Source organism: Phascolarctos cinereus, unplaced genomic scaffold, assembly GCF_003287225.1.
Source record: "Phascolarctos cinereus isolate Bilbo 61053 unplaced genomic scaffold, phaCin_HiC Scaffold_5;HRSCAF=322, whole genome shotgun sequence".
Taxonomy (NCBI): Eukaryota; Metazoa; Chordata; class Mammalia; order Diprotodontia; family Phascolarctidae; genus Phascolarctos; species Phascolarctos cinereus.
This window is the reverse complement of record NW_027555958.1, coordinates 414,279,261-414,303,751: the sequence shown is the minus strand read 5'-3', so window position 1 is coordinate 414,303,751 and position 24,491 is coordinate 414,279,261. Positions and strand designations below refer to the sequence as shown.

General features: G+C 39.4%; 1 protein-coding gene across 3 annotated transcripts in view; it reads left to right on the top strand.

Moving 5' to 3' along the window:
- The first annotated feature begins 377 nt into the window (after positions 1-377).
- Positions 378-24,491, top strand: part of RABGAP1L (RAB GTPase activating protein 1 like) — a 681,088-nt gene continuing 656,974 nt past the window's right edge. Inside the window, exon 1 of one of the 3 annotated variants that reach the window (XM_078156482.1) lies at positions 378-522. The gene's annotated coding sequence lies outside the window, so the exon portion shown is untranslated. The remainder of the gene's footprint in view (positions 523-24,491) is intronic. The other 2 variants (XM_020970531.2, XM_020970529.2) reach the window with 2 other exon arrangements.

Sequence of the window (24,491 nt, the reverse complement as noted above, 5' to 3'; positions counted from 1 at the left end):
CACAGAGTCCGAGCTAACCCACTTGCAGAAGCCCAGAGATAAGGATATAAGCCTTGTGAAGGACCTCAGCCCCCGCTCCCCAGCCTGTGCAGCAGCTCGCTTCGGGTGCCTGGGGATGCGCGCGTAGGAGGCCTTTCAGGCAGCGCGCAGGGAGCCAGGAGCCCGGGCTCGGGTGGGTGAGGGTAGAGCAGCAGGCACTGGAAAGAGCGGGCGAGCCGAGCGGCACGTGCGCGCGCCTCCAGAGCGGGCCGGGGAGGGGAGGCCGGTAGGGAGCGCGCACGCCGCCGCTCAGCGCGACCAGGACGCTCGCGCTCGCGCTCTGCTCTTCCCCCCTCCCTACTGTCCCCCGCCCCCCTCCGCACCTCCTCCCTTCCTGCTCGCTCGGCCTCCCTCGCTCACTTCTCGCTCCCCCCTCCCCCGGGCGGCGGCGGCGGCGGAGTGAACGGGACGGGCCCGGCCGAGGGCAGTAGGGCGCCGCGCCGCGCGGCGGAGGACGAAGAGTTGGGATCGCCGCTGCCCCCGGTGAGTGAGGGAGCGGGCGCGCGGGCTGGGGCGGGGGCTGTGGCTGCGGCGGACCCTCGGGGGCCGAGCCCCCCCGGGCAGGCGCGCGCCGGGGGGCCCCCGCCGCTTTCTGGACGCCCCGCCGGCGGGCCCCGGGGCAGGGGCGGGCGCCCCGCGGCTACCCCCGCTCTCCCGGCGCTCGGGGCTCTGCCCGGGCTGCAGGAGAGGCGGGTCCGCGATGGGGCAGGGGCGCGGGCGGATCGCTACCTGCCGGGGGACCCAGGTGTCTCGGTGCCCGTGCTCCCCTGAAAAGTAGCTGATGGAGAAAGCAGGAAAGCCCCCCCACCGCCCCTGGCCTGACCCCTCCCCCTTCCCCTGGCGGTGCCCCGTTCTCTTGATCCCTGACTTCAAAGTTTGGGGGACCGGGGGAACACTTTGCTCCGGCAGCCACCAGTGCCGGGAGGGGGTCTGCCTCCATTCAGTGGGGTTTCCGTACTCGTTACTGGGACTCGGATCAGTTTCCTAGGTGTTCGTGTAATGCGGACAGTATTGCTTTATGAATCCCTTCCCCTTTCCCCCCTCCCGTCCCCTTTCCCCTTAGGTTTCTCAGATTTGGATGGGAAAAAAAAAGTAGTTCTTAAAACAAGAATCTTAATTTACACCACTTGCAGAACTGGATGGAGAGTGATGGAGAATGCCCAGTGCCATGCAGAACTTGTAAGGAGAACTTAAGCTTGCCTTGACAGCCTCTGGCTTTTTGGAAGCTTATCTCAAGGCCTACAAAAATCCCTCTAGTTTAGGGATTTTTAATCAAGTTAAGACTTACTTGCAGGGTATTTGGGTGGTGACAGGTTATTTCGTGTCATACTTCGGAAAACAGCTTTGAAAACTTCTGAACTTTGAAGTATCAAAATTTGGCTTCCATCATCCGATATTGGCATGAAGTTTGCTTGCAGTCAAATTGAAAATGGATTTTGCTTCTGGAAAATTGCTCGCCCCTTGAATATTGGCTTATGTATGACTCAGTATTTCAATGAAGTTAACTATGAAACTGACAGTGAGATGGCAAAGAGCAAAGTCTGAAGTTGAATTTAATGCTATTATGGATTATTGGCACCATCAAATTATATTAAGTGCCTGCCTGCCAGTGGTCTTGTGCAGGGCTTTTGCAAGTAAGGCTGCCCTCTGTACTAATGAAGTTTAATACTCTGCTGTTACATGACATATTATTAATAATCAAAGACTAATTAGATAGAATAGGGTACTTTGGATGTGAAAATGTACAATGAACCCACATTCATGGTAGAATGTTTTAAACAAGGTATACAGGCATCTAGATTTGTTTGTTGTCTCTTCTATTAGATTGTGAGCTCTTTGAGGTCAGGAATTGTCATTTGCCTTTCTGAGTATACTCACTGATTAAGCACAGTGCCTGGCACATAGTAGATGCTTAATAAATGCTTATTGACTGACATTCATGCTATTTAGTTGTGGCAGAACATGGAATTTTGAAACCTGGAGTAAGAGAACTAGATGTCCAATACACATCTTAAACTCAATATGTCCAAAATAGAACTCATTTTGCCCCAACTCCCCCCCCCCCATTAATGTAGAAGGCAACACCATCTTCCCCTTGGGCTCATCACGTAGGAGGCATCCTTGACTCCTCACTATGGCTCACACTGGCCACCCCCCCTTCCCCCCCATCCAAGCTGTTGCCAAGGCCTGTGGATTTCACCTTTGCAAAATCTCTCCCCTCTTCTGCTCCCTTCTTCCTCTGACACTACCATCACTGTAGTGCAAGCCCTTATCACCTCTCCCCTTGATTACTGCACTACCCTGCTGGTGGGTCTGCCTGCCTCAAGTCTCTCCCAGGTTCAATCTATTCTCTCTATTCAGCCTGAAGTGATTTTCCTAAAATGAAAGTCTGAATCATGTTAACTCCCTACTCAGTACACTCCTTATTGCCTTTAGGAGCTAATACAAAATTCTCTGTTATTCAAAGCCCTTCATAACCTAGCTCCTTCCCACCTTTGCAGTCTTCTTGTACCCTTTGATCCATGACTGTGGCCTCCTGGCTGTTCCACAAACCAGACAGTCCATCTCTCCACTACAGGCATTTTCTCGTCTGTCTGCCATATCTAGGATGCTCTTCCTCCTCAATCCCACCTACTGATTTCCCTGGCTTCCTTTAAGTCCCAACTAAAATCCCACTTTCTATGGGAAGCCTTCCCTGACCCCTCTTAATTCCAGTGCTTTCCCTCCTTTAATTATTTCCTATTTGTCCTGTATATAGCTTGCTTTGTATAGATTCATTTGCATGTTGGCTCCATCATTAGATTGAAAACTTCTTGAGTGCAGGGACTGTGTTTTGCCTCTTTTTGTATTCCCAGTGCTTAACACTGTGCCTGGCACATAGTAGGTGCTTAATATATATTTATTGAATTGAAGTGAGAGAATGTATTAACTAAGGGGTGACCAGTAGGTTTTGGAGTGTGTGAACAGGAGTGCACTGGAACTTGTTTTAAGAATTGAATATTATGGATTATTTCTATTAGTAAGCTGATATGTATTGGTCCCATTGATATATTACTAACAATCCAGTCTCTATTGACCTTTCCAGTAGTTATATAGCAAATTTTGGGCCTTAATTTCAGAGTTTCTTTTTATTAGGCCATCTTTGGGAGTCAGGGAACTTCTTCATGTTAAGTCAACTGAGAAAGTCAGTTTAGTATGTAATTCAATTGGATTTTGAGATGGGTGGCTTTTAAGAACCCCAGCTGAAAAAAAAATCTCATCAATTGCCTTAGCCAAAGTAGGAAATACTCACATTACCTAATTACTTTATATTTAAGCAACTCCTAGAGCTATTGTATGATATCTGAACCCAAAGACAAAATGAGAAGGCAGAAAGATTTTTTTCCTCCTGGAATATTGAAAGAGCTAAATTCCGATACAAGTAGTTAAAATATCACTAATTTTAGGTCTTTGAGATTAAAGCCTTGAGGCTTTAATATGCAGTGACCATTCAGTAGTAATTTAGTTCCATTATTTTGAGAATATAATCCTGGAGAATGCCATCTGTTTGCTGCTTCGGTGACTGTCCCTGACATTGTCCCAGTTCAGGGTTACTGTGTTTAAGACTTGTGTCAGTGATTGTAGGGAGATGGAAGTAGGAAGAATGTAGCCTGTGAGATTCAGGAGATTGTTTATTTATCTTGCAGAAGTTGCCATGTGCTCCTTATAGTACAACTTTTACATTATGTATGGGGTGGCCATGGCCTCAGGGTCTGAGTGGCAGCTTAAAACTATTTCATCTGCTGGCACCTCAAGGGCAGCTCAGGGATTTCTTTTGGAAATATAGTCTATTTGCCACAAGACACAGTGGACTTTGAAAATATACGAGCTCATTTTGAGCTGTGATGAAAAGACTCAGTTTTGGAGGGATTTTTAAATTTTGGAAATGATGGAAAAATGCTATTTTTCTGTGACTTAAACTATTGCTTCACGGTATGCATAAGGCAGCATTAATGGAAGAGATGGAGTTTGTTTACTGTGATGACAGTATTTGAAATTGGCTTCAACTTCTTGACTGCCAATGGATACAAAAAAAGGGCACTTCAGAATTAAGGAGAATTGACATTTGTGTATACAGTTCGTCACCCCCCATGTTACCCTCATGGATGTGGTATTGCTCGTTTATTTAAGCAAGTTCAATAATAATTGAGTAAATTATTTTTTAGGTGTCTACTGTGTGCAATCCTCTGTGTTCAAGATGGTTCAGAAATGAAAAAAAACCCCAACTTTAACAGTTTACAGCCTAATGTAGTGAGGAAGAGGCATGTACACAAAATAACTATTACACATAGATATAATTAAATGCATAGGAAAAGAGATAGTAAAGAGTATGATAGATTAAAGTATCACTTTTAGTTGGTGGAATCAGGGAAGAGGGAAGGGAACAAACAATTATTAAGTATCTACTATGTGCCTGGCACTGTACATAAAGACTTGATATCTGAACTGGGCCTTTCTGAAAGGAGAGATTTTGGCAAGCAGAGATTTTGGGTTAGGGACTTGTATATATTATAAGTAAATTAAGGTAAGAGAGAGTAATATGGAAATAGGTGGTAGCTCAGTTTGTAACACAGAATTCACTAAAGGAAGTAAGCAGTATGGAGTGCTGGGTGGAGCTAGATTGTGGAGGGCCTTGAATGTTAGGGTCATAGGTCTAGCTAAAGCTGGCAGGGATCTTAGAGGTCATCAAGATAGGAGGTGTCAAACACATGGCCTACCATACTTCCAACACTCCAGAATGCAGACAGACCAGGTTAAAATGTAATTGGGAAGTATTTAACAAAATAAAGAAAAACATAATAAAACATAGATAATATTACGTTAAAAACCATGTCAGTATACAACTTACAGGGATCCTTATGTAGTGGTGGATCCTTATCTGGTTGAATTTGATACTGCTGATCTAGGCCAACCCTCTCATTTTACAAATGAGGAAACTGAGGCCTGTAGAGGTAAAGTAGCCGAGACAGATACATAATGTGATTAGATCTGAGGATTAAAAAGATTAGTTTGGCTGCAGTGTTAAGGATGGATTGGAGAGAGGGAGAGTCTGGCATCAGGGAAAACAATTAGATGGCTATTATGATTGTCCAGATAATAATGGAAGTAGAAATCAAGGGAAGACTGTATTATGCTATAGAGAATCCATAGGATTAGGCATTTGATGGGATGCTGAAGTTGAGAAGAGGGTCAAATATGACTCTAAAGTTTTGAAGAATGATGCTGCCTTCTTTAGAAATAGAGAATTTAAGATCAAAGGCAGATTTTGAATTCTTTCTCTATAGCTGACTCTGTGTAATTTGGGGGAATTTTTGGTATAAATATTTAGGACTTTCCGAGGATATTCTTTCTTTCTGCTTTTTAATGTTACATTTAATGTAATTTTACATTTCACCTCATTTAAAAATTTTTTTTGGAATAAAATTTTATTGATATAAATTTTAATCACTGAAGTTTTCCCTTTGTCTCTTTATTAAAGATGCATATTCCCCTTATCTTTAAAGAAAGAAAAACTGAAAAAAAAATCAACAAAACCAATCAATACGTTAAAAAAAATCTGACTGTATATGCAGTCTTCCACACCCAGCGACCTCCCACCTCTACAAAGGAATAGGGTGGTAATGTTTTCACATGTCTCTTCTTTGGTGCTGTGCTTGCTCTGTAATTTTGTATGGTGACTTTTGATTGCTTTGTGGCTATTGTTCTTTTGTTTACATTGTTGTAATGATTGTGTAAATTGTGTTCCTGGCTCTGCTTACTTCAATTTGCAGTCAGTCCATGTAAGGCTTTCCATTCATCTCTGTATATATCATATATGTCATTATTTACATCACAGTAATAATTTCATAACTTTCACATACCATGTTTTTATCTAGCCATTCCTCAATTGATGGGCATCTATTTTATTTCCAGGTCTTTGCTGCCATAAAAAGTACTAATATAAATATTTAGATGTATACATAGACTTTTTATCAGTGACTTAAATGGGATATATGCCTAGCAGAGAAATCTCTGGGTAAAAAGGCATTAACATTTTAGTTCCTTTAGTTGCATTTTTTTTGCATAATTCCAAATTGCTTTCTAAAATGGTTTTTACTGATTCACAGTTCCACCAATAATTCATTAGTGTGCCTATCTTCCCACTACTCCCCCAACATTGACTGTTCCAGACTTTTGTCATCATTGTCAATTTGTAGGGTTTGAGGTGAAACCTCAGGGTTGTATTGATTTTCATTTTCTCTTATTAGGGCTTTGAAGCATTCTTTCATAAGGGTATTAATAGTTTGCAGTTCTTCTTTTGAACTGCTTGTTTCTATCCTTTGATAACATATCTTCTAAAGAATAGCTTTTGGTTTTACATATTTCTGTTGTCTGTGTATCTTGGATGGTAAACCTGTATCAGGTTGTTATTTCTATGCACACTTTCAGTTGATGAGGAGTTAGGGCGTTTGAGGTTAGGCTAGTGTGTGCATTTGAGATTCTGAGGCCTCATCTTTTATGTTTAAAAAGTATTTATTTAGAAAAGTAACAGAATTTTCAACAAAAAACAAAACATGAAGAATGTGGTCACAGACTGTGGTGGTGTGATAAGTCATAGAACCAAAAACATTTCCAAGAATACCACCTCCTCCTTAAAAAAAAAAAGCCAGTTAAGCTTACAATAGAAAATAGGGAACTAAAGAGTTAAAACCTCCAGAACTAAAACCAGATTTACTTAGATTGGACAAGTCTAGTCATTTTTTGAATATGTTGGATTTTCTTTTCTTTACCTATCCATTCCAAATTCTGTTGATGGTAATGAGTACTGTGCATATTGCAAAGACAAAAAAATTGAACTCTAGAGAAATCTCAGTAATTAGGATTCTGGATAAAAGGTAGCAAAAATGAAGAATTTTGGGAATTGCCAAGAAAGGAGAAGGTGTTTTGTACCATCGTATTCTCATTTAGAGTGACAGGTCAGATTTACTGGCTTGCTTTGCTTGGAGTTGTTTCATTAGCTGACTTTTTGTAGATGTTGTCAGGTATGGGATGCAGTGGGAGAGGGAGTATATTGCTGGATGTATCTGAGGCCAGGAGCCTAGACTGCTTTTTATATTTCATGATCTTTTCATGTTGCCTCAGTAGCCATCTGGAGGAGCATTTGCAACAATAGAGAACCTTTATTTACTATGTTACTGAGAGCATGTATGACCCTCAGCCACAATGTAAGTAAATGCTTAAGGGTGGAATTATTTCTGCATTAGGGACAGAACCTAGAATTTAGGAGTCTTTTTTTGTTTTTTTAAGGGGAAATTGTCTTTGCCAGATTTGTGGCCCAGAATTGCCTCTGTGATAAAAAACCAAGTCCCCAGCCTGGTCTTTAAATTCTTCTGCATTTTCTTCCCTATCTTTCCAGACTATTTCCTTTTACTCCCAGTCCCAACACTGGGAGTTGGGAATTCCAATTGGCCTGGAAGCTAGCTGTAGCAGGAACACCAGATTTCATCTCTCATCTCCATGCTTTTGTGCAAGCTGTTTCCCAAGCCTTAAACATCTAGCTTCTTTCAGAGTTCAGCCCTTATAGGCTGCTGCCACTACCGCTTTCTGCTCCCCATTGAAGCCCTTTCTGATTCTTCCCAGTTGGTAGTGCTCTTCACTAGTCAATTTAGTAAGCTAATTTTCTTCAGTAGGTAAACTGCATTTCTTTCTACTAATAGAGCAGATAGTTTGACATATTTTAGGATGTAGGATAGAGAACTGACTTATTAACCCAGCCCTTTCAAAGAAGACATAGACCAGAAGACTAGCTTTAGACTACTGTGTACTGATTTATAAGCAAGTTCCCCATTCCTCTGCCAAATTACTTTATCGACCAAATCTAGGATGGGAGGAAACAGCACTTAGGTACTTTTCCTTCTTAGGGATGAATTCTCTTCTTCATCACAGCTGGCTTTTGACCCTGGAAAATGGTACTGGCCCATTAGTTGTTGTTGTTGTTCAGTTTTTCAATCATGTCTGACTCCTCATGACCCCAGGGACCATAGCATGCCAAGCCCTTCTATCCTGCTCTATCTCTTGAAGTCTTACCAGGTTCATATTTGTTGTTTCCATACTGGCCCATTGAGAGGCAGCCAGCTGGGGATCTCCCTAGTATTTGCTCTTGCAGTTGGGATACTGGGTGCTACTCAGTGTATGTACTTATCTCTTTGAGTTTATCTGTCTGTCTTATCATCTATCTTTATGCAGCTAGGTGGTGGATAGTGGCTAGAGTGCTGGCTTGGAGTCAGGAAGATCTGAGTTAAATCCGACCTTAGACACTTACTATATGTGTGACCCTGGGCAAGACACTTGATCTGCCTCAGTTTCTTCATCTGTAAAATGGAGAGAGTAATAGATATTTGTAAAGCACTTTGCAGACCTTAAAGCCTTATATAAATGCTAACTTTATTACATATATGTACATGTATATGTTTTATATCCAAATAGAATGTAAGCTGCTTTGGTGCAGGAATTATCTTATTTTTGTATTTTGTGTGCCATTATATAGTAAATGATTATTAAATGTTTGTTGAATTGAAGAGACTATAGAATTTTTTTTTTGCCGTTTTGAATGGACAGTACCAACATTGCCATAACCCTGCCAAAAACAGTACCAAATGAAGCTTTTAAAGTGTAATTTCCAAATGACTTAGTTAATCAATTTGATAGGCAGCTTAGGTTCAGGCAGGAAATCAGTTTTCCTAAAACCTAAGTTTTGATAAGAGATTCAGGGTAGCATGGCTAATTAGAGACATTTTCTTGACTGAACATAGCTGTGAGATACAGATGGATACCCTCCTCTAAACTCTGCCTCAGGTTTTGGTCTTTTTTTTTTTAATTTTTCCATTGCTGAGGAAATAAATTTGTCATGGTGGCAGGGGCAGAAGAATTTTTTCAGACTTATCTTCTTGGTTGTGCCATGGAATTGATAGGTCAGAAGGAAGATGACTATTATAATTGACATGTCATTGGTGGTGTGTGAAGGTCATAAGTTGGTAAGCAGCAGAATGGAGATTCACAGCCCAGTCTTTTGGGTCAAGATGTGATGATGCTCTTTATGCCATGACCTGGCTGCCTTGGATACTGAGCTGAAGCCTGTAGATGGGCAGAACTAAATGGCCACAGCAGCTGTGTAAGACCTTTGGTAGGCTGAAGGCTGTGAACTTACTGTTTGAATTGTCACCATGGGTCCCTGTTTCGCAATTCACTGCATTTTTGTTTCTATTACTACTGTGAAGATAAAGGTTCTGGGCAAGTAATGTATACACTACTTGTCAAATGGACCACCCACTGGAATTGCAAAGTAGTTTTGGTCATTTTGGTAGTGTCATCTCGCATGAGGTTTACTTGAAGGAAAACCAGTGTTCACTTGATCAAAGCCCATGCTCAGTTTGGATCAACGAGAAAATGTTTGTGGAAATTGTGTGAATCAGTGCAAAGAGAAATGAGTATTGTATCATGGTGTTCATCATATTTAATGACTGCAATCTATTGACTATATAGTACTGTCTCTTTAGAAAGTTCGAGCAGTTTTATATGTGCTGTCTGCAAGAGATAACACACCAAATGACAAGACAACATTTCCTACATGTTTTAGAAATGTAACACCATGTGACTATGGTGTAGTGGAAAGAACATTGGACTTCGAGTCAAAAGACGTGAATGAATACCATGCTCTGCCATGTATTAGCTATGTGACTCATGGTCAAATCCTTTCTCCTGTTAGCCTCAATTTCCTCATCTGTAAAATTGGGATGACAGCATTTATAGTACTTATCTCAGAGGATTATTTGAAGAAAGTACTTTGTTAATCTTAAAGGGCTACATAAGAGTGAGGAGGTTTGTTTTTAATAGAATATAATGTCCTCGTGGTGTCAGCATGGGTTTTTGGGCTAGGTTTATTTCATGGAATATCCTAGTCAAATTTTCTCCAGCCATTTCCATGGTACAAAATGCTGTTGGTATTCCATCAAATGACTCACACTTTCTCTTTATAAAAAATGTTTTATTGGTAGCCTTTAAAAAATATAATATAATATAATATGATATAATATAATATAAAAATGTATCATTGTTGGGGCAGCTAGGTGGTGCAGTGGTTAGAGCTCTGGCCTTGGAATTAGGAGGACTTGAGTTCAAATTTGGCCTCAGACTCTTGACACTTGCTATCTGTGTGACCCTGGGCAAGTCACTTAACTCTGATTGCCTCACCAAAAAAAAAAAAATCAAAGAAAAAATATATCGTTGTTAAAACTCTTTCCCCAAATACTCTTTTCCATAACTCTTTTCCATAGAGCCATCTCTTTTAAAAGGTAAGTACAATCAAGAAAGTGAATCAACTCATTGGCCATGTCTGAAAATGTGTACTTCATTCTGTACCTATAATTTACCACCTCTCTACTTAGTGCTTCACTATTAGTCCTATGAAGTTCTGATTAGTTGGTCACTGCATGGGCACTTATTTTTCTTCTTTTTTTCCTTCTACAAAATGTGCTACTGTAAATATTTTTGTTTAAATGAGACCTTTACTTCTGTCTTTCACCTCCTTGAGATAGTTATCTCCTAGTGGTATAATTAATAGTGTCAGGAGGTATGTGCAGTTTATTGACTTGAATTCTCCAAAGCCAGACATATGAACATTTAAAAAATACGCTGTTATTCATGAGAATTGCAAAAAAATCCATTCTACCTGGCACGTGACAATGCCACAAGATGGTCTACTTAGTTGAAGACTGTTATGTAAAGCTCCCAATGACCAAGAGAACATGTAGCAGCACTGCTATGGAGGATATAATAATACCAGTGAGAGATGATTGTTTCAGAATCCGACTGTAGACTATTAGAGCTGTCAATGGGATAATCTGCTGATTCCATTTAGTTTATATAAATAATATTGGGACAGATGGTGACTGTGATAATTGAACTAGTAATGCCTCATACATTTTTTCCATTAGGAATACAAAGTATATATTTAAAAAAAAATCCTAGGAGATTTAGGAAGTAATTAAAAGAATTCAGTGTTAGAATTTTTTTTAAAGTGGATAACTAAAAAGTGGAGTTTCCCATAGGTTTCCCCACTTCTTCAATTGTTATAAGTAAAATTTATGTTTTAATGAATTTAACAAACACGAAATGCTTTGAAAGGAGGGAAAGAGATTTATGCATGAAATTGCAAATCTCTATTGTGTAAATGTTGCTTTTCTTTTTAAGCATTTAGTAAATTCAACATATAATTCTCAAAGCTGTCCTGCTTGTCTATGGTTTCTTCTGGCTTATGTTCTCTTCTCTTTTTTTTTTTGAGGGGGGAATAGTAAGGGAGAAGCCTTTTTCCCAGTCCCCTCTGCTTCTCTTACCTTCAATTAAAAACAAAAAGAAAAGGAAAAACAAAACCTTTGTAACAAATATAAATAGTCAAATAAAATAGATTGTCACATTGATCTTGTCCAAAAATGTATGTCTCATTCTAAATCTTGAGTCCATCAGATTTCTGTCAGGAGGGCAGAGAGCTTCCATCTTTATAGATACTGTGTGGGACAGAGACCACCTACCCAAATTAAAAACCAGAGTATTGACAAAAGTTTTCAAAAAGGAGGAATCTCTTTATTGACTTTCTCAAGAAAGGGCACCCCGGTGCTGCCTAAGCTGCCACAAAGTCGCGGGTGCTTTTTAAGGCAAGATTATATAGACCCTAATGCAGCAGCCCACCTTAACCCCGTTCCGGTGGGCTCACTGGCTGAACCTCAGGTGTACAATCTATTCATGTAAAAAGTACCCCAGTAACAGAGAGAACAAAGAGGTAATAGAAATTATGTTAGCATGTTCTCCTTTTCAGGGCCTCACAGTTTTCAGCAGCCTTTTACCCAAGGTCATGTAACTAGCTAGAGGATGAAATAGACAGGGTGCTCTTATGGCTCAGCAATTTCTGCTAACACTATATAAGAGTAGGGGAGGGAGAAGGCGAGGGGAGGGGCTCTTGTGTTCTGAGGGGTCTTTACGCATGTACCACTCAAAAGCAACAATACCAGAACCATTAACAAGAACTAATGACCCTTTGAGGAGGCTTTAATTCTGAGAGATCATCTCTCACAGATACTATGGAACTGTGGTTGACCATTCTATTAGTCAGAGTTCTTAAGTCTTTCAGAGTTGTCTTTAAATTATTGTTATTGTAGAAATTTTTCTTAGTTTACACATTTAATTTTGCAGTGGTTCATATAAATCCTTCAAGGTTTCACTGAATTAGTATGACCCTTCTGTCATTTTTTATGGCATGTTAATATTCCACTACATTCATTTACCATAATTTGTTCAGCCATTCCCCAATTGTTGGGCACTCCCTTACTTTTCAGTTCTTTGCCACCACAAAAAGAGCTTTTACAAATATTTTTGTACACATAGGTCTGTTTTTTATCTCTTTAGGCAGCCTTGTAGTGGCATCACTCGGTCAAGTAACGGAACTTTGTGGTTACGGTTCCAAATTGCTTTCCAGAATGGCTAAGCCGATTTACAGCTCCACTAACATTGTATTAATGTGCATATATTTCCTAGTCTCTCTCACATTTGTTATTTTCCTTTTTTGTCATTTTTGCTAATGTAATGCATGTGAGGTAGAATCTGAGTTGCTTTAATTTGCATTTCTCTAATTATTTGTAATTTGTAGCTTTTTTTTGTATGATTGTTGATAACTTGGATTTCTTCATTTGAGAACTGCCTGTTCATATCTTTTGATTATTTATCAATTACGAAATGGGTCTTCTTATAAATTTGAATCAGTTCCTTATATTAGAGAAACTTACTGCAAAGAATGTTTCAAGTTCCTAGTTTCCTTTGTAATTTTAACTGAATTGGTTTTGTGTGTGCAAAAAACTTAATTTTATTTAATAAAAATTGTTTGTTTTATCTTCCATGATCCTTACAGTTCCTTGATTGGTCATGAACTGTTCTCCTTTCCTTAGTCATGACAGGTAATTTCTCCTTTGTTCCTCTAGTTTATATATGAAGTGACATTTTTATCTCTAAGCTCTATTTGGAGCTTAATTAGGCTTCTTTGGAGCTTGGTATATGATATCAAGTGTTAGTCTCTAAACCTAATTTTTGCCCTGCTTTCTGGTTTTCCCTGGAATTTTTGATGAATAGTGAGTCCTTACCCCAGTAGCAGGGATCTTTGGGTTTAGCAAACACCAGGCTACTAGATCTGGGTGGTTTTGATTCATGATTTCATTAAATATAGCCAGGTTGTTTTTTGGGTTATGGCTTTACTGTAGTTCAATGATTCTTACATTTTTACCTGTGTTCTTTTCCAGGTTATTTGTTTTGGATATAAGATAGTTTATATTTTCTTCTATTTTTAAGTCTTTTGATGTTTTAATATTTCTTGTTGTCTCATTAACTTCTTTTTAGTCCATTCTAATTTTCAGAGAGTCTGTTCATTTTATAAATGGCTTTACACCTCTTGTTCTAAGTTGTTAATTATCCTTCTAAGTCTTTCTTTTAGAGCTTTTATTTCTTTTCCAGTTTTTTCCCCTAGAGATTTCATTTTGTTTCTATTTTTTAAAATTAAAAAATTTAAAATAAAAAATTTCTGTTTTTTAAAATTTATGATAGGAATTCTGGTTGACTTTGTTGTCAAGCTGTGTTTTTCTTTGAGGCTTTGCTTGTGGATGTTATGGAGTTTTTTGTTTTCATTTAGTTATGTTTCTAGCCTTACTTACAAAATTGGGGTCAGGCTCAGTGCACCTATAGTGGTAATTTCTAGGTCTTGTTAGGATGTATTTTGTAGTTCATGGGATCCTGCTACTGCTTTCTTTGAGTATTGAGTTCCGTGTTCTTCAGTGATCTTAGTAAGTTTAGGCTAAGCTACAAGCATTCATAATGTTCTAAGCAGTCTGACCTCAGGTTCATTTTGATTGCCACCTTCCTGGTCTGAGCTTGGTGGGCTTCTGTGCTTGGTTTGGGTCTGGGGGACACAACTGCTAGCTTGCCCCTATTTTAGAGTGATCCAGGTTACATCCCCTTGGAAGCTCTGCAAGCTAAGAGTGACAAAACTATAAGCTTCCTGCTAGGGTTATTCTACTGCAGGTTCCAGCCCCAGTATATGGTCTGAATTGGAGATTCTCTTGCATGATTAGAATGACAGTACTGTAAGCTCACCCTTAGTCTGAATTCTTTGCTTGGGACGTAGCCTCAGCTTTAGTTCGTACTGGATCCATATAGAACTTCTCCTCACTTATTTGTGAACAAGGTGTATGTGCATGTATTTATGTGTACATGTGTGTGTGAATGTTACTGTTAGCATAATTGTGTTGATAATACAAGAGTAAAATGTATTTCTGTTTTTTAAGATGAAAAGGAAGCATAAGATCATGCTACAAATGAGAAATACTGCTAGAAAAACAACTTGATTCTCCAATCTTTGATTGCAGTTAGTCAAAAATAATTCAAGCATCTGATGTGTGCTAGGCACTACTAGCTGTGTGACCCTGGACAAGTCACTTAACCCTGTTTGCCTCAGTTTCCTCATGAGTAAAATGAGCTGGAGAAGGAAATGGCAAAACTGCTCTAAAATCTTTGTCAAGAAAACCCCAAATGCGGTCATGAAGAGTTGGACATGACTGAAAGGACTGAACAAAAACAAAAGTACTGTGTTAAGCACTGGGGCCATAAAGAAAGGCAAAAACTTGTTATTAGATTTGGATATCTAAATTTTATAATATCTTTTGTAGATATTTGGTCATGTTTAGGGGACCAATTCAGTAGGGGGAAAGTGCATAAGAATTAGTGTTAGAAAATTAAAACATGTTATCCTTGATCCTCCTCAGTCATTATCTATTTTAGGTCTAATCTCATAAAGTAGAGTTAAATAAATTACCAATTAGGCCCTACTTCTTTTTGGCCTCTATAATAACTGATTTCTATAATGCTTTAAGGTTTATGCAAATAGTTTCCTCACTACAATATGGCAGGTAGTACAACTATCATTTGCCCCATTTTTACAGATTTGGTGCTCAGGGAGGTCAGTTACATGGTCACATGGTTAGTAAGTGGCCTTCTGGTTCTACCACATCCTGTGTTCTTTCCACTACTTTACACCTTTTTTGTTCCTTGACTAATATAGATGTTGTATTATATGCACATATATTCTGCTTGCTTTAATGATGCATCTGTAGCTGCTTTCTTTTGGCATAGGACACCTGGTTTCAATAGGTTTTTGTTGCCGGGTGTTGAGTGACTGTTCAGCACAGAAGAGTAACCCTGAAGCTCTAACCAAACTGGTTTATCCTGCTGTCATCAGCTTAACAAATTTCAAAGAAGTAATGCTTATCAGTTAACTTGTTCAAAGATAAAGCTGCTCTGTAGAGAAGACATTCAGTATTCACTGATTGGAGAAACCAGTTTGATTAGAGATCACATTGATTCTTTCCACTTTTGCATATCACTTTCAGCCTTTCTGCATGCCATTCATAAGGAAACTTCTCTATTTAGCCTTGATAAGAAATCACACTTTCCACTTAGGAACAAATGCTGTTTTTTCAAACATAAATTTTTATTGACATTTTCTGTTTCTTACATTACCATAGTTTTCCCAGGTATCCTGGTCCCCCTCCAAGAGAGCCATCTCCTATGACAATAGTATTGTTTAAAGAGAAAAGAAATCAGTGTAACTGCTACATTGAAAGAAATCTGGAAACATATGCAGTGTGTAACACCTGTGGACCTCCTGCCTTCCTGAAGGGGTGGGTTGGGGGGAAGTATCCTCTCATATCTTTTCATTCTGGCTCCATCTGATCTTTATAAATTTGTTACATTTACTTTTGATTTTTTTTTGGGGGGATCTGTTGTTTTTTCCATTTACATTGTTCTAGTTACTGTATATATTATTTTCTTGACTCTGCTTCTCTGAATAGTTCATTTAGAAGACTTTTTTTTTAAGATTGAATTAGGTTATCTGTTAGAAATCTCTTTAAGGGGAAGATGTTAATACCAGTAATCTCTTTTGGAATGGATGATACAATTAATTTAATATTACACAGTCACAAAATGTTAGCTCTGGAAGGGACAATAGAACTGTAACCCCTTTGTTTTACAGATGGAAAAACTGAGTCCAATAGAAAGTTCACTAAGTTACCCATGGTCACCCAGCCAACTAATGGCAGAGCTGAGACTACACAAGGGGCTGCTTTGAGAGTGTGTAGTAGAAAGAGCAGAAGACCTGAGTTTGAGTTTTAGCTCGAATACTTATTATCAGGGTGACCATAGATATGTCTTTTATTCTCCTTGAGCCTCAATTTGTTCGTTTTTGAAATGGGGATTACATGCAGTGCATTATATATGAAAGCTATTACTAATATTATCTTTGACTAAGAAAAAAAGAAATTCAGCTGTTGGGGTTGATGAAAATGGTACATGATTGGATTTGTTTGGACAATCTCTGAGAATTCAAACCCACTTAAAATGGGGTAAATGTGTAATGTGGCTTTTTTTTTAAACATCAAAAAGGACTGTTGAACATCATTATTTTAAGGAATGTTCTTTAAACAGCCAGGTTCTTGATATTTCATTTAAAAAATTTTGGCTTACATTATCCAACAGGCAGTAGCTTCTTTAAATTCAAATTGTTTGTATTTAAACTGAGCACAATTAATTATGGTTGGTTTGAAAAATAGTTACCATTGTTTTCCCAGAAAATGTTCAAGGAACTTAATTCATTGCTTTTCCACATCAAAGTATTTTCATCCCCGTTCTAGTGAATGTTTCTAGTTAATATTTCCTTTCTGACTTACAGCTAAACCTGATTGTAGTGTGTGTATGTGTCAGTGTTTTTTTCTGCAGAAATTTTGATGATATTTTTTCATCTCTGGATGAAATAGAGTCTTCTAAAATAGCTCTATTCATGATAAAATGTTTTTGGTACACTTTAGAAACTATGAGTAAACTATGGAAACAGTAGATTATTTTTAGCATTTGGAGTGCTGTAACTTTTTGGCTGCTAATAAATTCAGCTATGTTCTCTGACAGACACATGAAAATAAAATAATGCTGAATCTAAACTGAACACAGCTGAGAACCAGGAAGTAAGTGAAAAATCTGCCTGAGCTGTCAAAATAGATGTAGCAGCATTCTTGAGAGTTGAGCTTTCAATCAGAGCCAATTTAACCTTATTTTCCACCTAACTCTAATAAGATTGATGGTCTGATTGCCAAGCCCATAGCTCTGTACTAGATTAGTAGAGGGGCTGCTACTCTGGCAATAGCAAAGAGGGACAATTGATGGCCTGCTAGCAAGAGAGGGAAGCAGTTATAAAAAAATGAGACACAAAAACTCACCCTAACAATCTGGGACCATTTAGGGAAGGGGCATAGATAGCATCATCCATGTCAATAGATCCTAGGGCATCTCTGCACACTACAGTAATAAAGGTTTATAAATTCATAGCTCTGGACCTGGAAGGGACTAGTCCAAACCCGTAGTTTTATAGGTGAGGAGACGGAAGTCTAGAGTGATTGAGTGACTTGCCCAAATATGCTTATAATAAGCATTACCTACCAAGGAGGTGGTAAGTGACAGATTTGAAACCAGGTGCTCTGCTTTCAAATCTTTTCCCCCGGAGTCATCAACAAAAAGTTTACTTATCCTCAGCATACTTAGATTAAGAAAGTAGGCAAATACATAAATGTTTTAAGATGTTCATCCAAAAGGATCAAAATATGAAAAAAAAAGTTGTACTTAACTGCTCAGAAAACTTAGCCACCCAGAATGATTCATTATGGATAAATGATCTCTTGTTAATTCAGAATATAGACATAGAGATAGATGGAGATACTGAATGGAATTTTATAAAGTACACTGCCTGTTAGGTTTATTTTTGGTATGAGAAGTTAATTCAGTGACTGATTCAAGCTATCAGAATTGGGTAATTGTGTTTATTCGGCAAATATTTGTTTGCTTTATTCTCTGTGCCAAACATGATGTTAGGTGGTCTGGGATATATAAAGAGGAACAACACATGGTCTCCATTCCAAGGAACAGAAGAATATAAACTTCTGGAGGGCAGCGACTATTTTTTTTGATGGTATCTTCAGCACTCATGCAGTGCCTTGCACATGGTACGCATTTAATAAGTACTTTTTATATTGAATTGGAGGAGCTAGAAGCCTAGTAGGGAATAAGGCATATCTAAAACTAAGGGGGGGGCAGAAGGGGAATAGAGAGGCAGTGTTGTGTAGTAGATAGAATTGACTTCCCAGGCAGAAAGGCTGTGTTCAGGTCTGCCTCTGACATGTGCTGGCTCAGGGACTTGGAGCCAGTCATGTCACTTTTCAGGCCTCAAGCAGCTTTCTGAGATTTCAGGTTGAAGAGGAAGTTCCTCATCTTGAAATTTCCTACTCCAGTAAAATCACAAATCTATCCTCCCTCTGAGGAAGAATGTGAACCTGTAAGTGGTGTTACTTTGCTGAGGTGGGTGGGCGAAGAGTGGTCAGAGAAACTTTTATGGAAGAGATGGTATTTGAGTTGGGATTACAGGGTTGGGGAAGAATTGAATAGGGAGAAAGTCTGGGTGGACCCTTTTCCTGGAAGGATTGTAGGCAAAAAGCATGGAGGCTAAAAGCTTTGGGGAACCACACAGAAAACTTTGGGGAACCACACAAATGGGTTCAGCATGTGCATTTTGTCTGGAACTGGCCTTATGTGTAATGGTAGATAAAGCTGGAATTAGAAAAACTTAAAACACTTCAGTTGAATGTAAACTTCTTGAGGGCATGGATTATTTCCTTTTAATCTTTTCATCCCTAGCCCTTGCACGTAGTAGGCATTTAAAATAATTCATTAATTCATTTCAGTAGTGTTTATATAGTATTTCATCAGCTACAATGGGGTCGATGATTGTATCGGTGCATGCGACTCTCCAGTCTACTTGGCCAGCCCTGACTTCTTTTCAGCTTCTGGTCTCACATCTCCAATTTGCCTATTAGACATCTCAAACTGGATGTTCTGTAGATATCTCATCATATCTAAAACATTAATTGCCTCCCCCTTTCCCCCTCCCCTCCAATGCTTACTCCTTCCTAATTTCTCTCTTTTGGGGGGGGCCCAGGCAATGGGGTTAAGTGACTTGGCCAGGGTCACACAGCTAGTTCGTGGCTGGATTTGAAAACTCTGGTCCTCCTGACTCCAGGGTCGGTGCGCCACCTAGCTTCCCCCAGAGGAGGAGAAGAAACAAACAACCAGCCGAGCTGGGAGAAAGGAGAAGCCCTACTACGGGCCCACCAAAAGACACCTGCCTTTTGATGTGCTCCTTTCTCTCTCTTCTGTCTAATTTCTCTATTACAGTCAAAGGCCTACCATCTACCCAGTTACCCAGGCATCCAGGTTTGCAACCTTGGGGCTCTTCTTGACTCCTCCCTCTCTTTCTCTGCTCCTTCGATCCATCCAATTAGTGGTCAAGTCCTGTGGCTCTCTGTCACCTTCAGGTTAGATCTTCTGTTTGGCCTTTAAATCCCTTCATAACTTGGGCCCTTCCTACCTCTCCAGTCTTCTTACACCTCAGTCCAATCGGTCGTCAAGTCTGACTGTTTTCCCTTTGTAACGTCACTCACACACCCCTGCTTCCATCTTCTGACGCTGCTGCCACCTTGGTGCAGGCCTCCATCATGTCTGCACCATTGCCATAGCCTGCTGGTTGGCTTCCCTGCCTCAAGTTCCTCCCCATTACAATACATTCTTTCCTTATCTGTCACATTGATCTTCCTAAAATGCAGGTCTGGTCATGTCACTTCTCCTCCCCCATTCAATAAACTCCCCCATCACCTTCAAGATCAAATGTAAAACCCTTTGTTTGGCTTTTAAGTCCCTTCATAACCTTTCCTCATTCCACCTTCCCAGGCTTCTTCCACTTTGTTCCCCTTCACATGCTCTGTGATTCAGAGACATTGGCTTCCTTTCTGTTTCATTTCACTTTCTGAATCCAAGTGTTTTCATTGGCTGTCCCCCATGCCTGGAATGCTTTCTCTTTTCTGCCTCCTGGCTTCTCTGGCTTCCTTCAGGTGTCAACTAAAGTCCTCCTTTATTCGTGAAGTCTTTTTCAGTCCTTCTTAGTCTCACTGCCTTCTCTCTGAGACCACCTCCAGTTTATCCTTTCTGTATCTTGTTTGTACAGAGTTGTTTGTTTGTTATCTACCCCATCATACTGTGAGCTCCTTGGGCAAGGGCTTTTTTTGGTCATTCTTTATAGTGCTTAACACAGTGCTTGTCATGTAGTAGGCGCTTAATTGATGTTAGTTGACTGACTTTAAGGTATAAAAAGTGTGTTTCTTATAGCAACCCTCTGGAGTAGAGAGTGCAGGTATCATTTTTATTTTACAAATGAGGAAGCTACAGTTCTGTAAGTAAAGTAATTTGCCTGTGTTCATGCAGGTAGTAACTGTCTTGATTTGAACACAAGGCTTCTGACTCCAAAGCTACTCTCCTTCCAAAGCACCATTCTGTTTCTAAGTGTTTGTGGAATGGAAAGATAGGAAGCACTTAAGAGTTCTTAAGGTTGATTCAACTTCTTAAGGGCCAGCTAAGGTTGGAACCATATTGTTGATGCTTTTGAATGCCAAGCTGGGGAATTTTAACTTAATTCAGTAGGCAATGTGGAATGACTGAAATGGAGTTCCCTGTTTTTGAACAGGGAAATTACATGACTGAAGCTGTGCTTTTAGAAACTTAATGAGGCAGAAGCGTGTGTGTGTGTGTGTGTGTGTGTGTGTGTGTGTGTGTGTATGTGTCCAGTTAGGAAACTGTTGCTAGGGTGGTGACATTCTTAATGGAGAGGAGGGGACTTAGCTAATATGTTAAATTCACTTTGCAAGTATTTATTAAATGCCTGTGTAGCCAAGTTAACGGGTCTTAATTAACAGGTCTTCACAATTGATTAAATATGGGAGTCAAGTGAGTGAACATTTATTACGTGTTTACTGTGAGACAGACATTGTGTTAAGCTCTGGGGATAAAAATATGGTCTTTCCTTTCATGGAGTTCACATTTGAATGGGGGAGACTACATGAAAATTACTATGTATTTCCAAAATATATAGAGCATAGATGGTAGTGAGGGAGAGGGGTGAATCAAAGGTGACTGAGGTTTGGGACTTGGAAGATGGTGATAGTATTAACAGAATAGAAAGATCATATTCAGAGGGGAAATGATGAATTTGGTTTTAGATGTATTTGAGTACTAGTGGGACATGTAAGTAGAACTATTTGTTAGCATTTGGAGAAACATTAGGGTTTAGAGTTTGGGGAAAAGGTTGGTGTCGAAGATGGAGATTTTGGAGTCAGCTACAGAAATTGATAATTGAAACACGGATGTATATATCATATTGGCAAGGAAGAAGATGTAGTTAAAGAAAAGATTGCTGAATACCGAATGCTCAAGAATTCTATATTTACGGGATGGGTGGGGTGGAGAGAAAGATGAGACTGAGAAAGATTAGAGAGGAGGTGGGTTAACCAGGAAATAATTTACCAGTAATGAGATGGAAATCATGCTATTTTGTTTGATCCTTAAAATATCTTTGTGAGATCAGTGCTGAAGACATACCCTCAATTTATAGTTAGGAAAACTGAGGCTTTAATGAGGTTAAGTGACTTACTACTCATGTGAGAGAGAGGAGGATGCAGAGAAAGCAAGTGTCAGGCAGGATTTGAATCCAGATTTTGAACCCTGACTGACTCCAAGTCCAGTACTCTTTTCACTCAATCATGCTTTACTAGAAAAGATATAGTCAACTGTCAAATGCAGCTTAGAAATCAAGGACACTGAGACCTTTTTGTTTTGCAGGTCATTGGTGATCTTTGAGAGAATAGCTTTTTTGGGGGGAGGTAAGACATATCACAGTCAGTGAAAAAATAAGGTAGGAGTGAGGAAGTAAAGAATAGATAGAAGTTAGGAAGTACAAGGATCATATATGTACAATTTGAGAAGTTTGGCATGGAAGTAAGGAGAGAGATGGGATGGTAGCTTGAGGCTGTGGCAAGATGAATAGAAGGTATTTTTAAGTTGGGGAGATCTAAACCTATTTGTAGGTAGACTAAGGAAGCAGTGGAGAGAGATGGGGCGATTGTAATGGGGAAAGGAGAAGAGGAATGGGATAGAAGGTGCAAATGAAGGATTAGTTTTGAAAAAGAAGAATTTATTGTTTTGAGATAAGGAAGGTAAGAAGATACAATAGACCAAGGGGAGAAAGTTGAAAGAACTCACATTAAGATGACTTCAGTTTTCTCTGTATGTAAAATAATAAGTTTGGTCTCCTGTGTATTAGGGAAGCTGGGCTTTATTTAGGACAGGGGTTCTTATCTTTTATGTGTCATGCACTCCTTTGTCAGTCCAAAGCCTTTGGCCCCCTTTGCAGAATAATGTTAACTGCATAAAATAAAATGCATATGATTACAAAGGAAATCAATTATATTGAAATTTAAAAAAAGGTCACAGACCCAGGTTAAGAACCTCTGATTTAAGGGCTTGAGAAAAGTGGAAGAAGATTAGACAGCACTTAAGGGGAAGTGATAGGGAACCAACTGGAGATGAGCAAGAAGGCTGCTAGGGGTTGCAATGGTTAGAGTGCTGACCTTCCTTGGAGTCAGGAAGATTGCTGCCTTCTGAGACACTTACTAAGCTTGGTGACCCTGGACAAGTGACCTAATCTGTTCCAGGCTTAGTTTTCAGAGCCTACCTCCCCACCCCCACCCTAACCCCTTAAAAAATTTATCTTTGTAATCCAAAACTGTAGGGTTTAATGCTGCACAATACACAGACTGAATAAAGTTATTGCTTCCTGCATTATGCTCCCTTAGGTAATGAAGTGTTTCTTTTTCCTCTTACCTTCATGGTCTGCATCTTGTATGTTGGTTTCCCCTTGATTGGATGAGGATTGGGGGAAATCTCATTTATAAACTCCTTCTAAATGTAAACTTTTCTCACAAAATCCCTGACTGATAGCATCCTTGTAATTAAATTGGGAGTTTGATGAAAGTATATGCTGCCTATGCAATCTTTATTTTAACTAGAACAGTTTTGCTATTAAATGGCACTTAGGAAGAGCACCTGGAAACTCGTGTGACTTTTGTTTAAGAATTATGCCAGAGTGTACGTGGGGCAGAGATTTTTTTTTTAACCTAATTTCAGTTTGAGGGGCTGTAGGGATTTATGATGCTCTAGAGAGAGCTTCTCTGTTAACCTTTTAAAGCCAGTTTATCTTTCAGTCTCAGAGTCCCTACCTTTAAGATACAGCTCAAACCCCATTTTCTGCATGAGGGCTTTCTTGTGCTAATCGCTTCCCTTCTAGATTATTCATATTGATTTTCTATTTATGCTATACTTATTTTTGTTGTCTCCTGCATTAGAATGGAAGCTCCTGGTGAACAGAGATGGTTTCATTCTTTGTACTTGCATCCCTAGTGCCTGTAACGCATGGGCACTTAATAAGTACTTGACTGATTGAGTGTAAAAGACATTTTTTTCCCATTTGAATGTGAGGTTATATGAGTATTTGTCGTATACATGGTGTCCCCAAATTATTACTTCAGTTTTAAGCTGTTAAAGCTTTACTACCTTATAGAAAGTGAGGTTGATGGAGTTAAATAACTTAATCAGGGTCAATAATACAGGTAGTAAGTGAGATACATTGGATGTAGAAGGTGTCTCAAAGGTCTTACTGCAGTTTTACATTAGTAATTAAGCCATAATGAATATTATTTATTATTTATATTATGTATTATATGTACAATAACATATTTTTATATGGTGAGCTAGGTGGTGCAGTGGATAGAATGCTGGGACTGGTGTTAGGAAGATTCATTTTTCTGGGTTTAAATTTGGTCTCAGACACTGACTAGTTGAGTGACCCTAGGCAAATCACTTCACCCTGTTTGCCTCAGTTTCCTCATCTATAAAATGAGCTAGAGAATGAAATGGCAAACCACGGCAGTATCTCTGCTAAGAAAACCCCAAACAAGGTCACAAAGAATTGGACGAGGCTGAAAATGACTGAACAACAACAACAACAACAACAAGGACAAGACTGTTGGGACGCCCTTAGTAGCCAGCGTGTCACACTCACTGCCTGTGTTGTTGACTCTGATCAAATCACTTCCCTCCGTCAGCTGTGTTTTCTGTAATGCAGGGAATAATGTCATCAACTTGGCAGGGTTGTTGTGAGAATTAAATAAGATGATATATGTAAAGTGCTTTGCAAACTTTAAGATTCTGTATAAATGTTAGCTCTTATCTTAGGCAGATTCTTTAGCTGGGGTGTGACAATTTTCAAATACAGCAGGGGTAACCCCATTTTAATAGCTGACCTTATAAACAGAAAGCCATATATGTGCATGCTGCCTGTATTTTTTTGCAGTTAC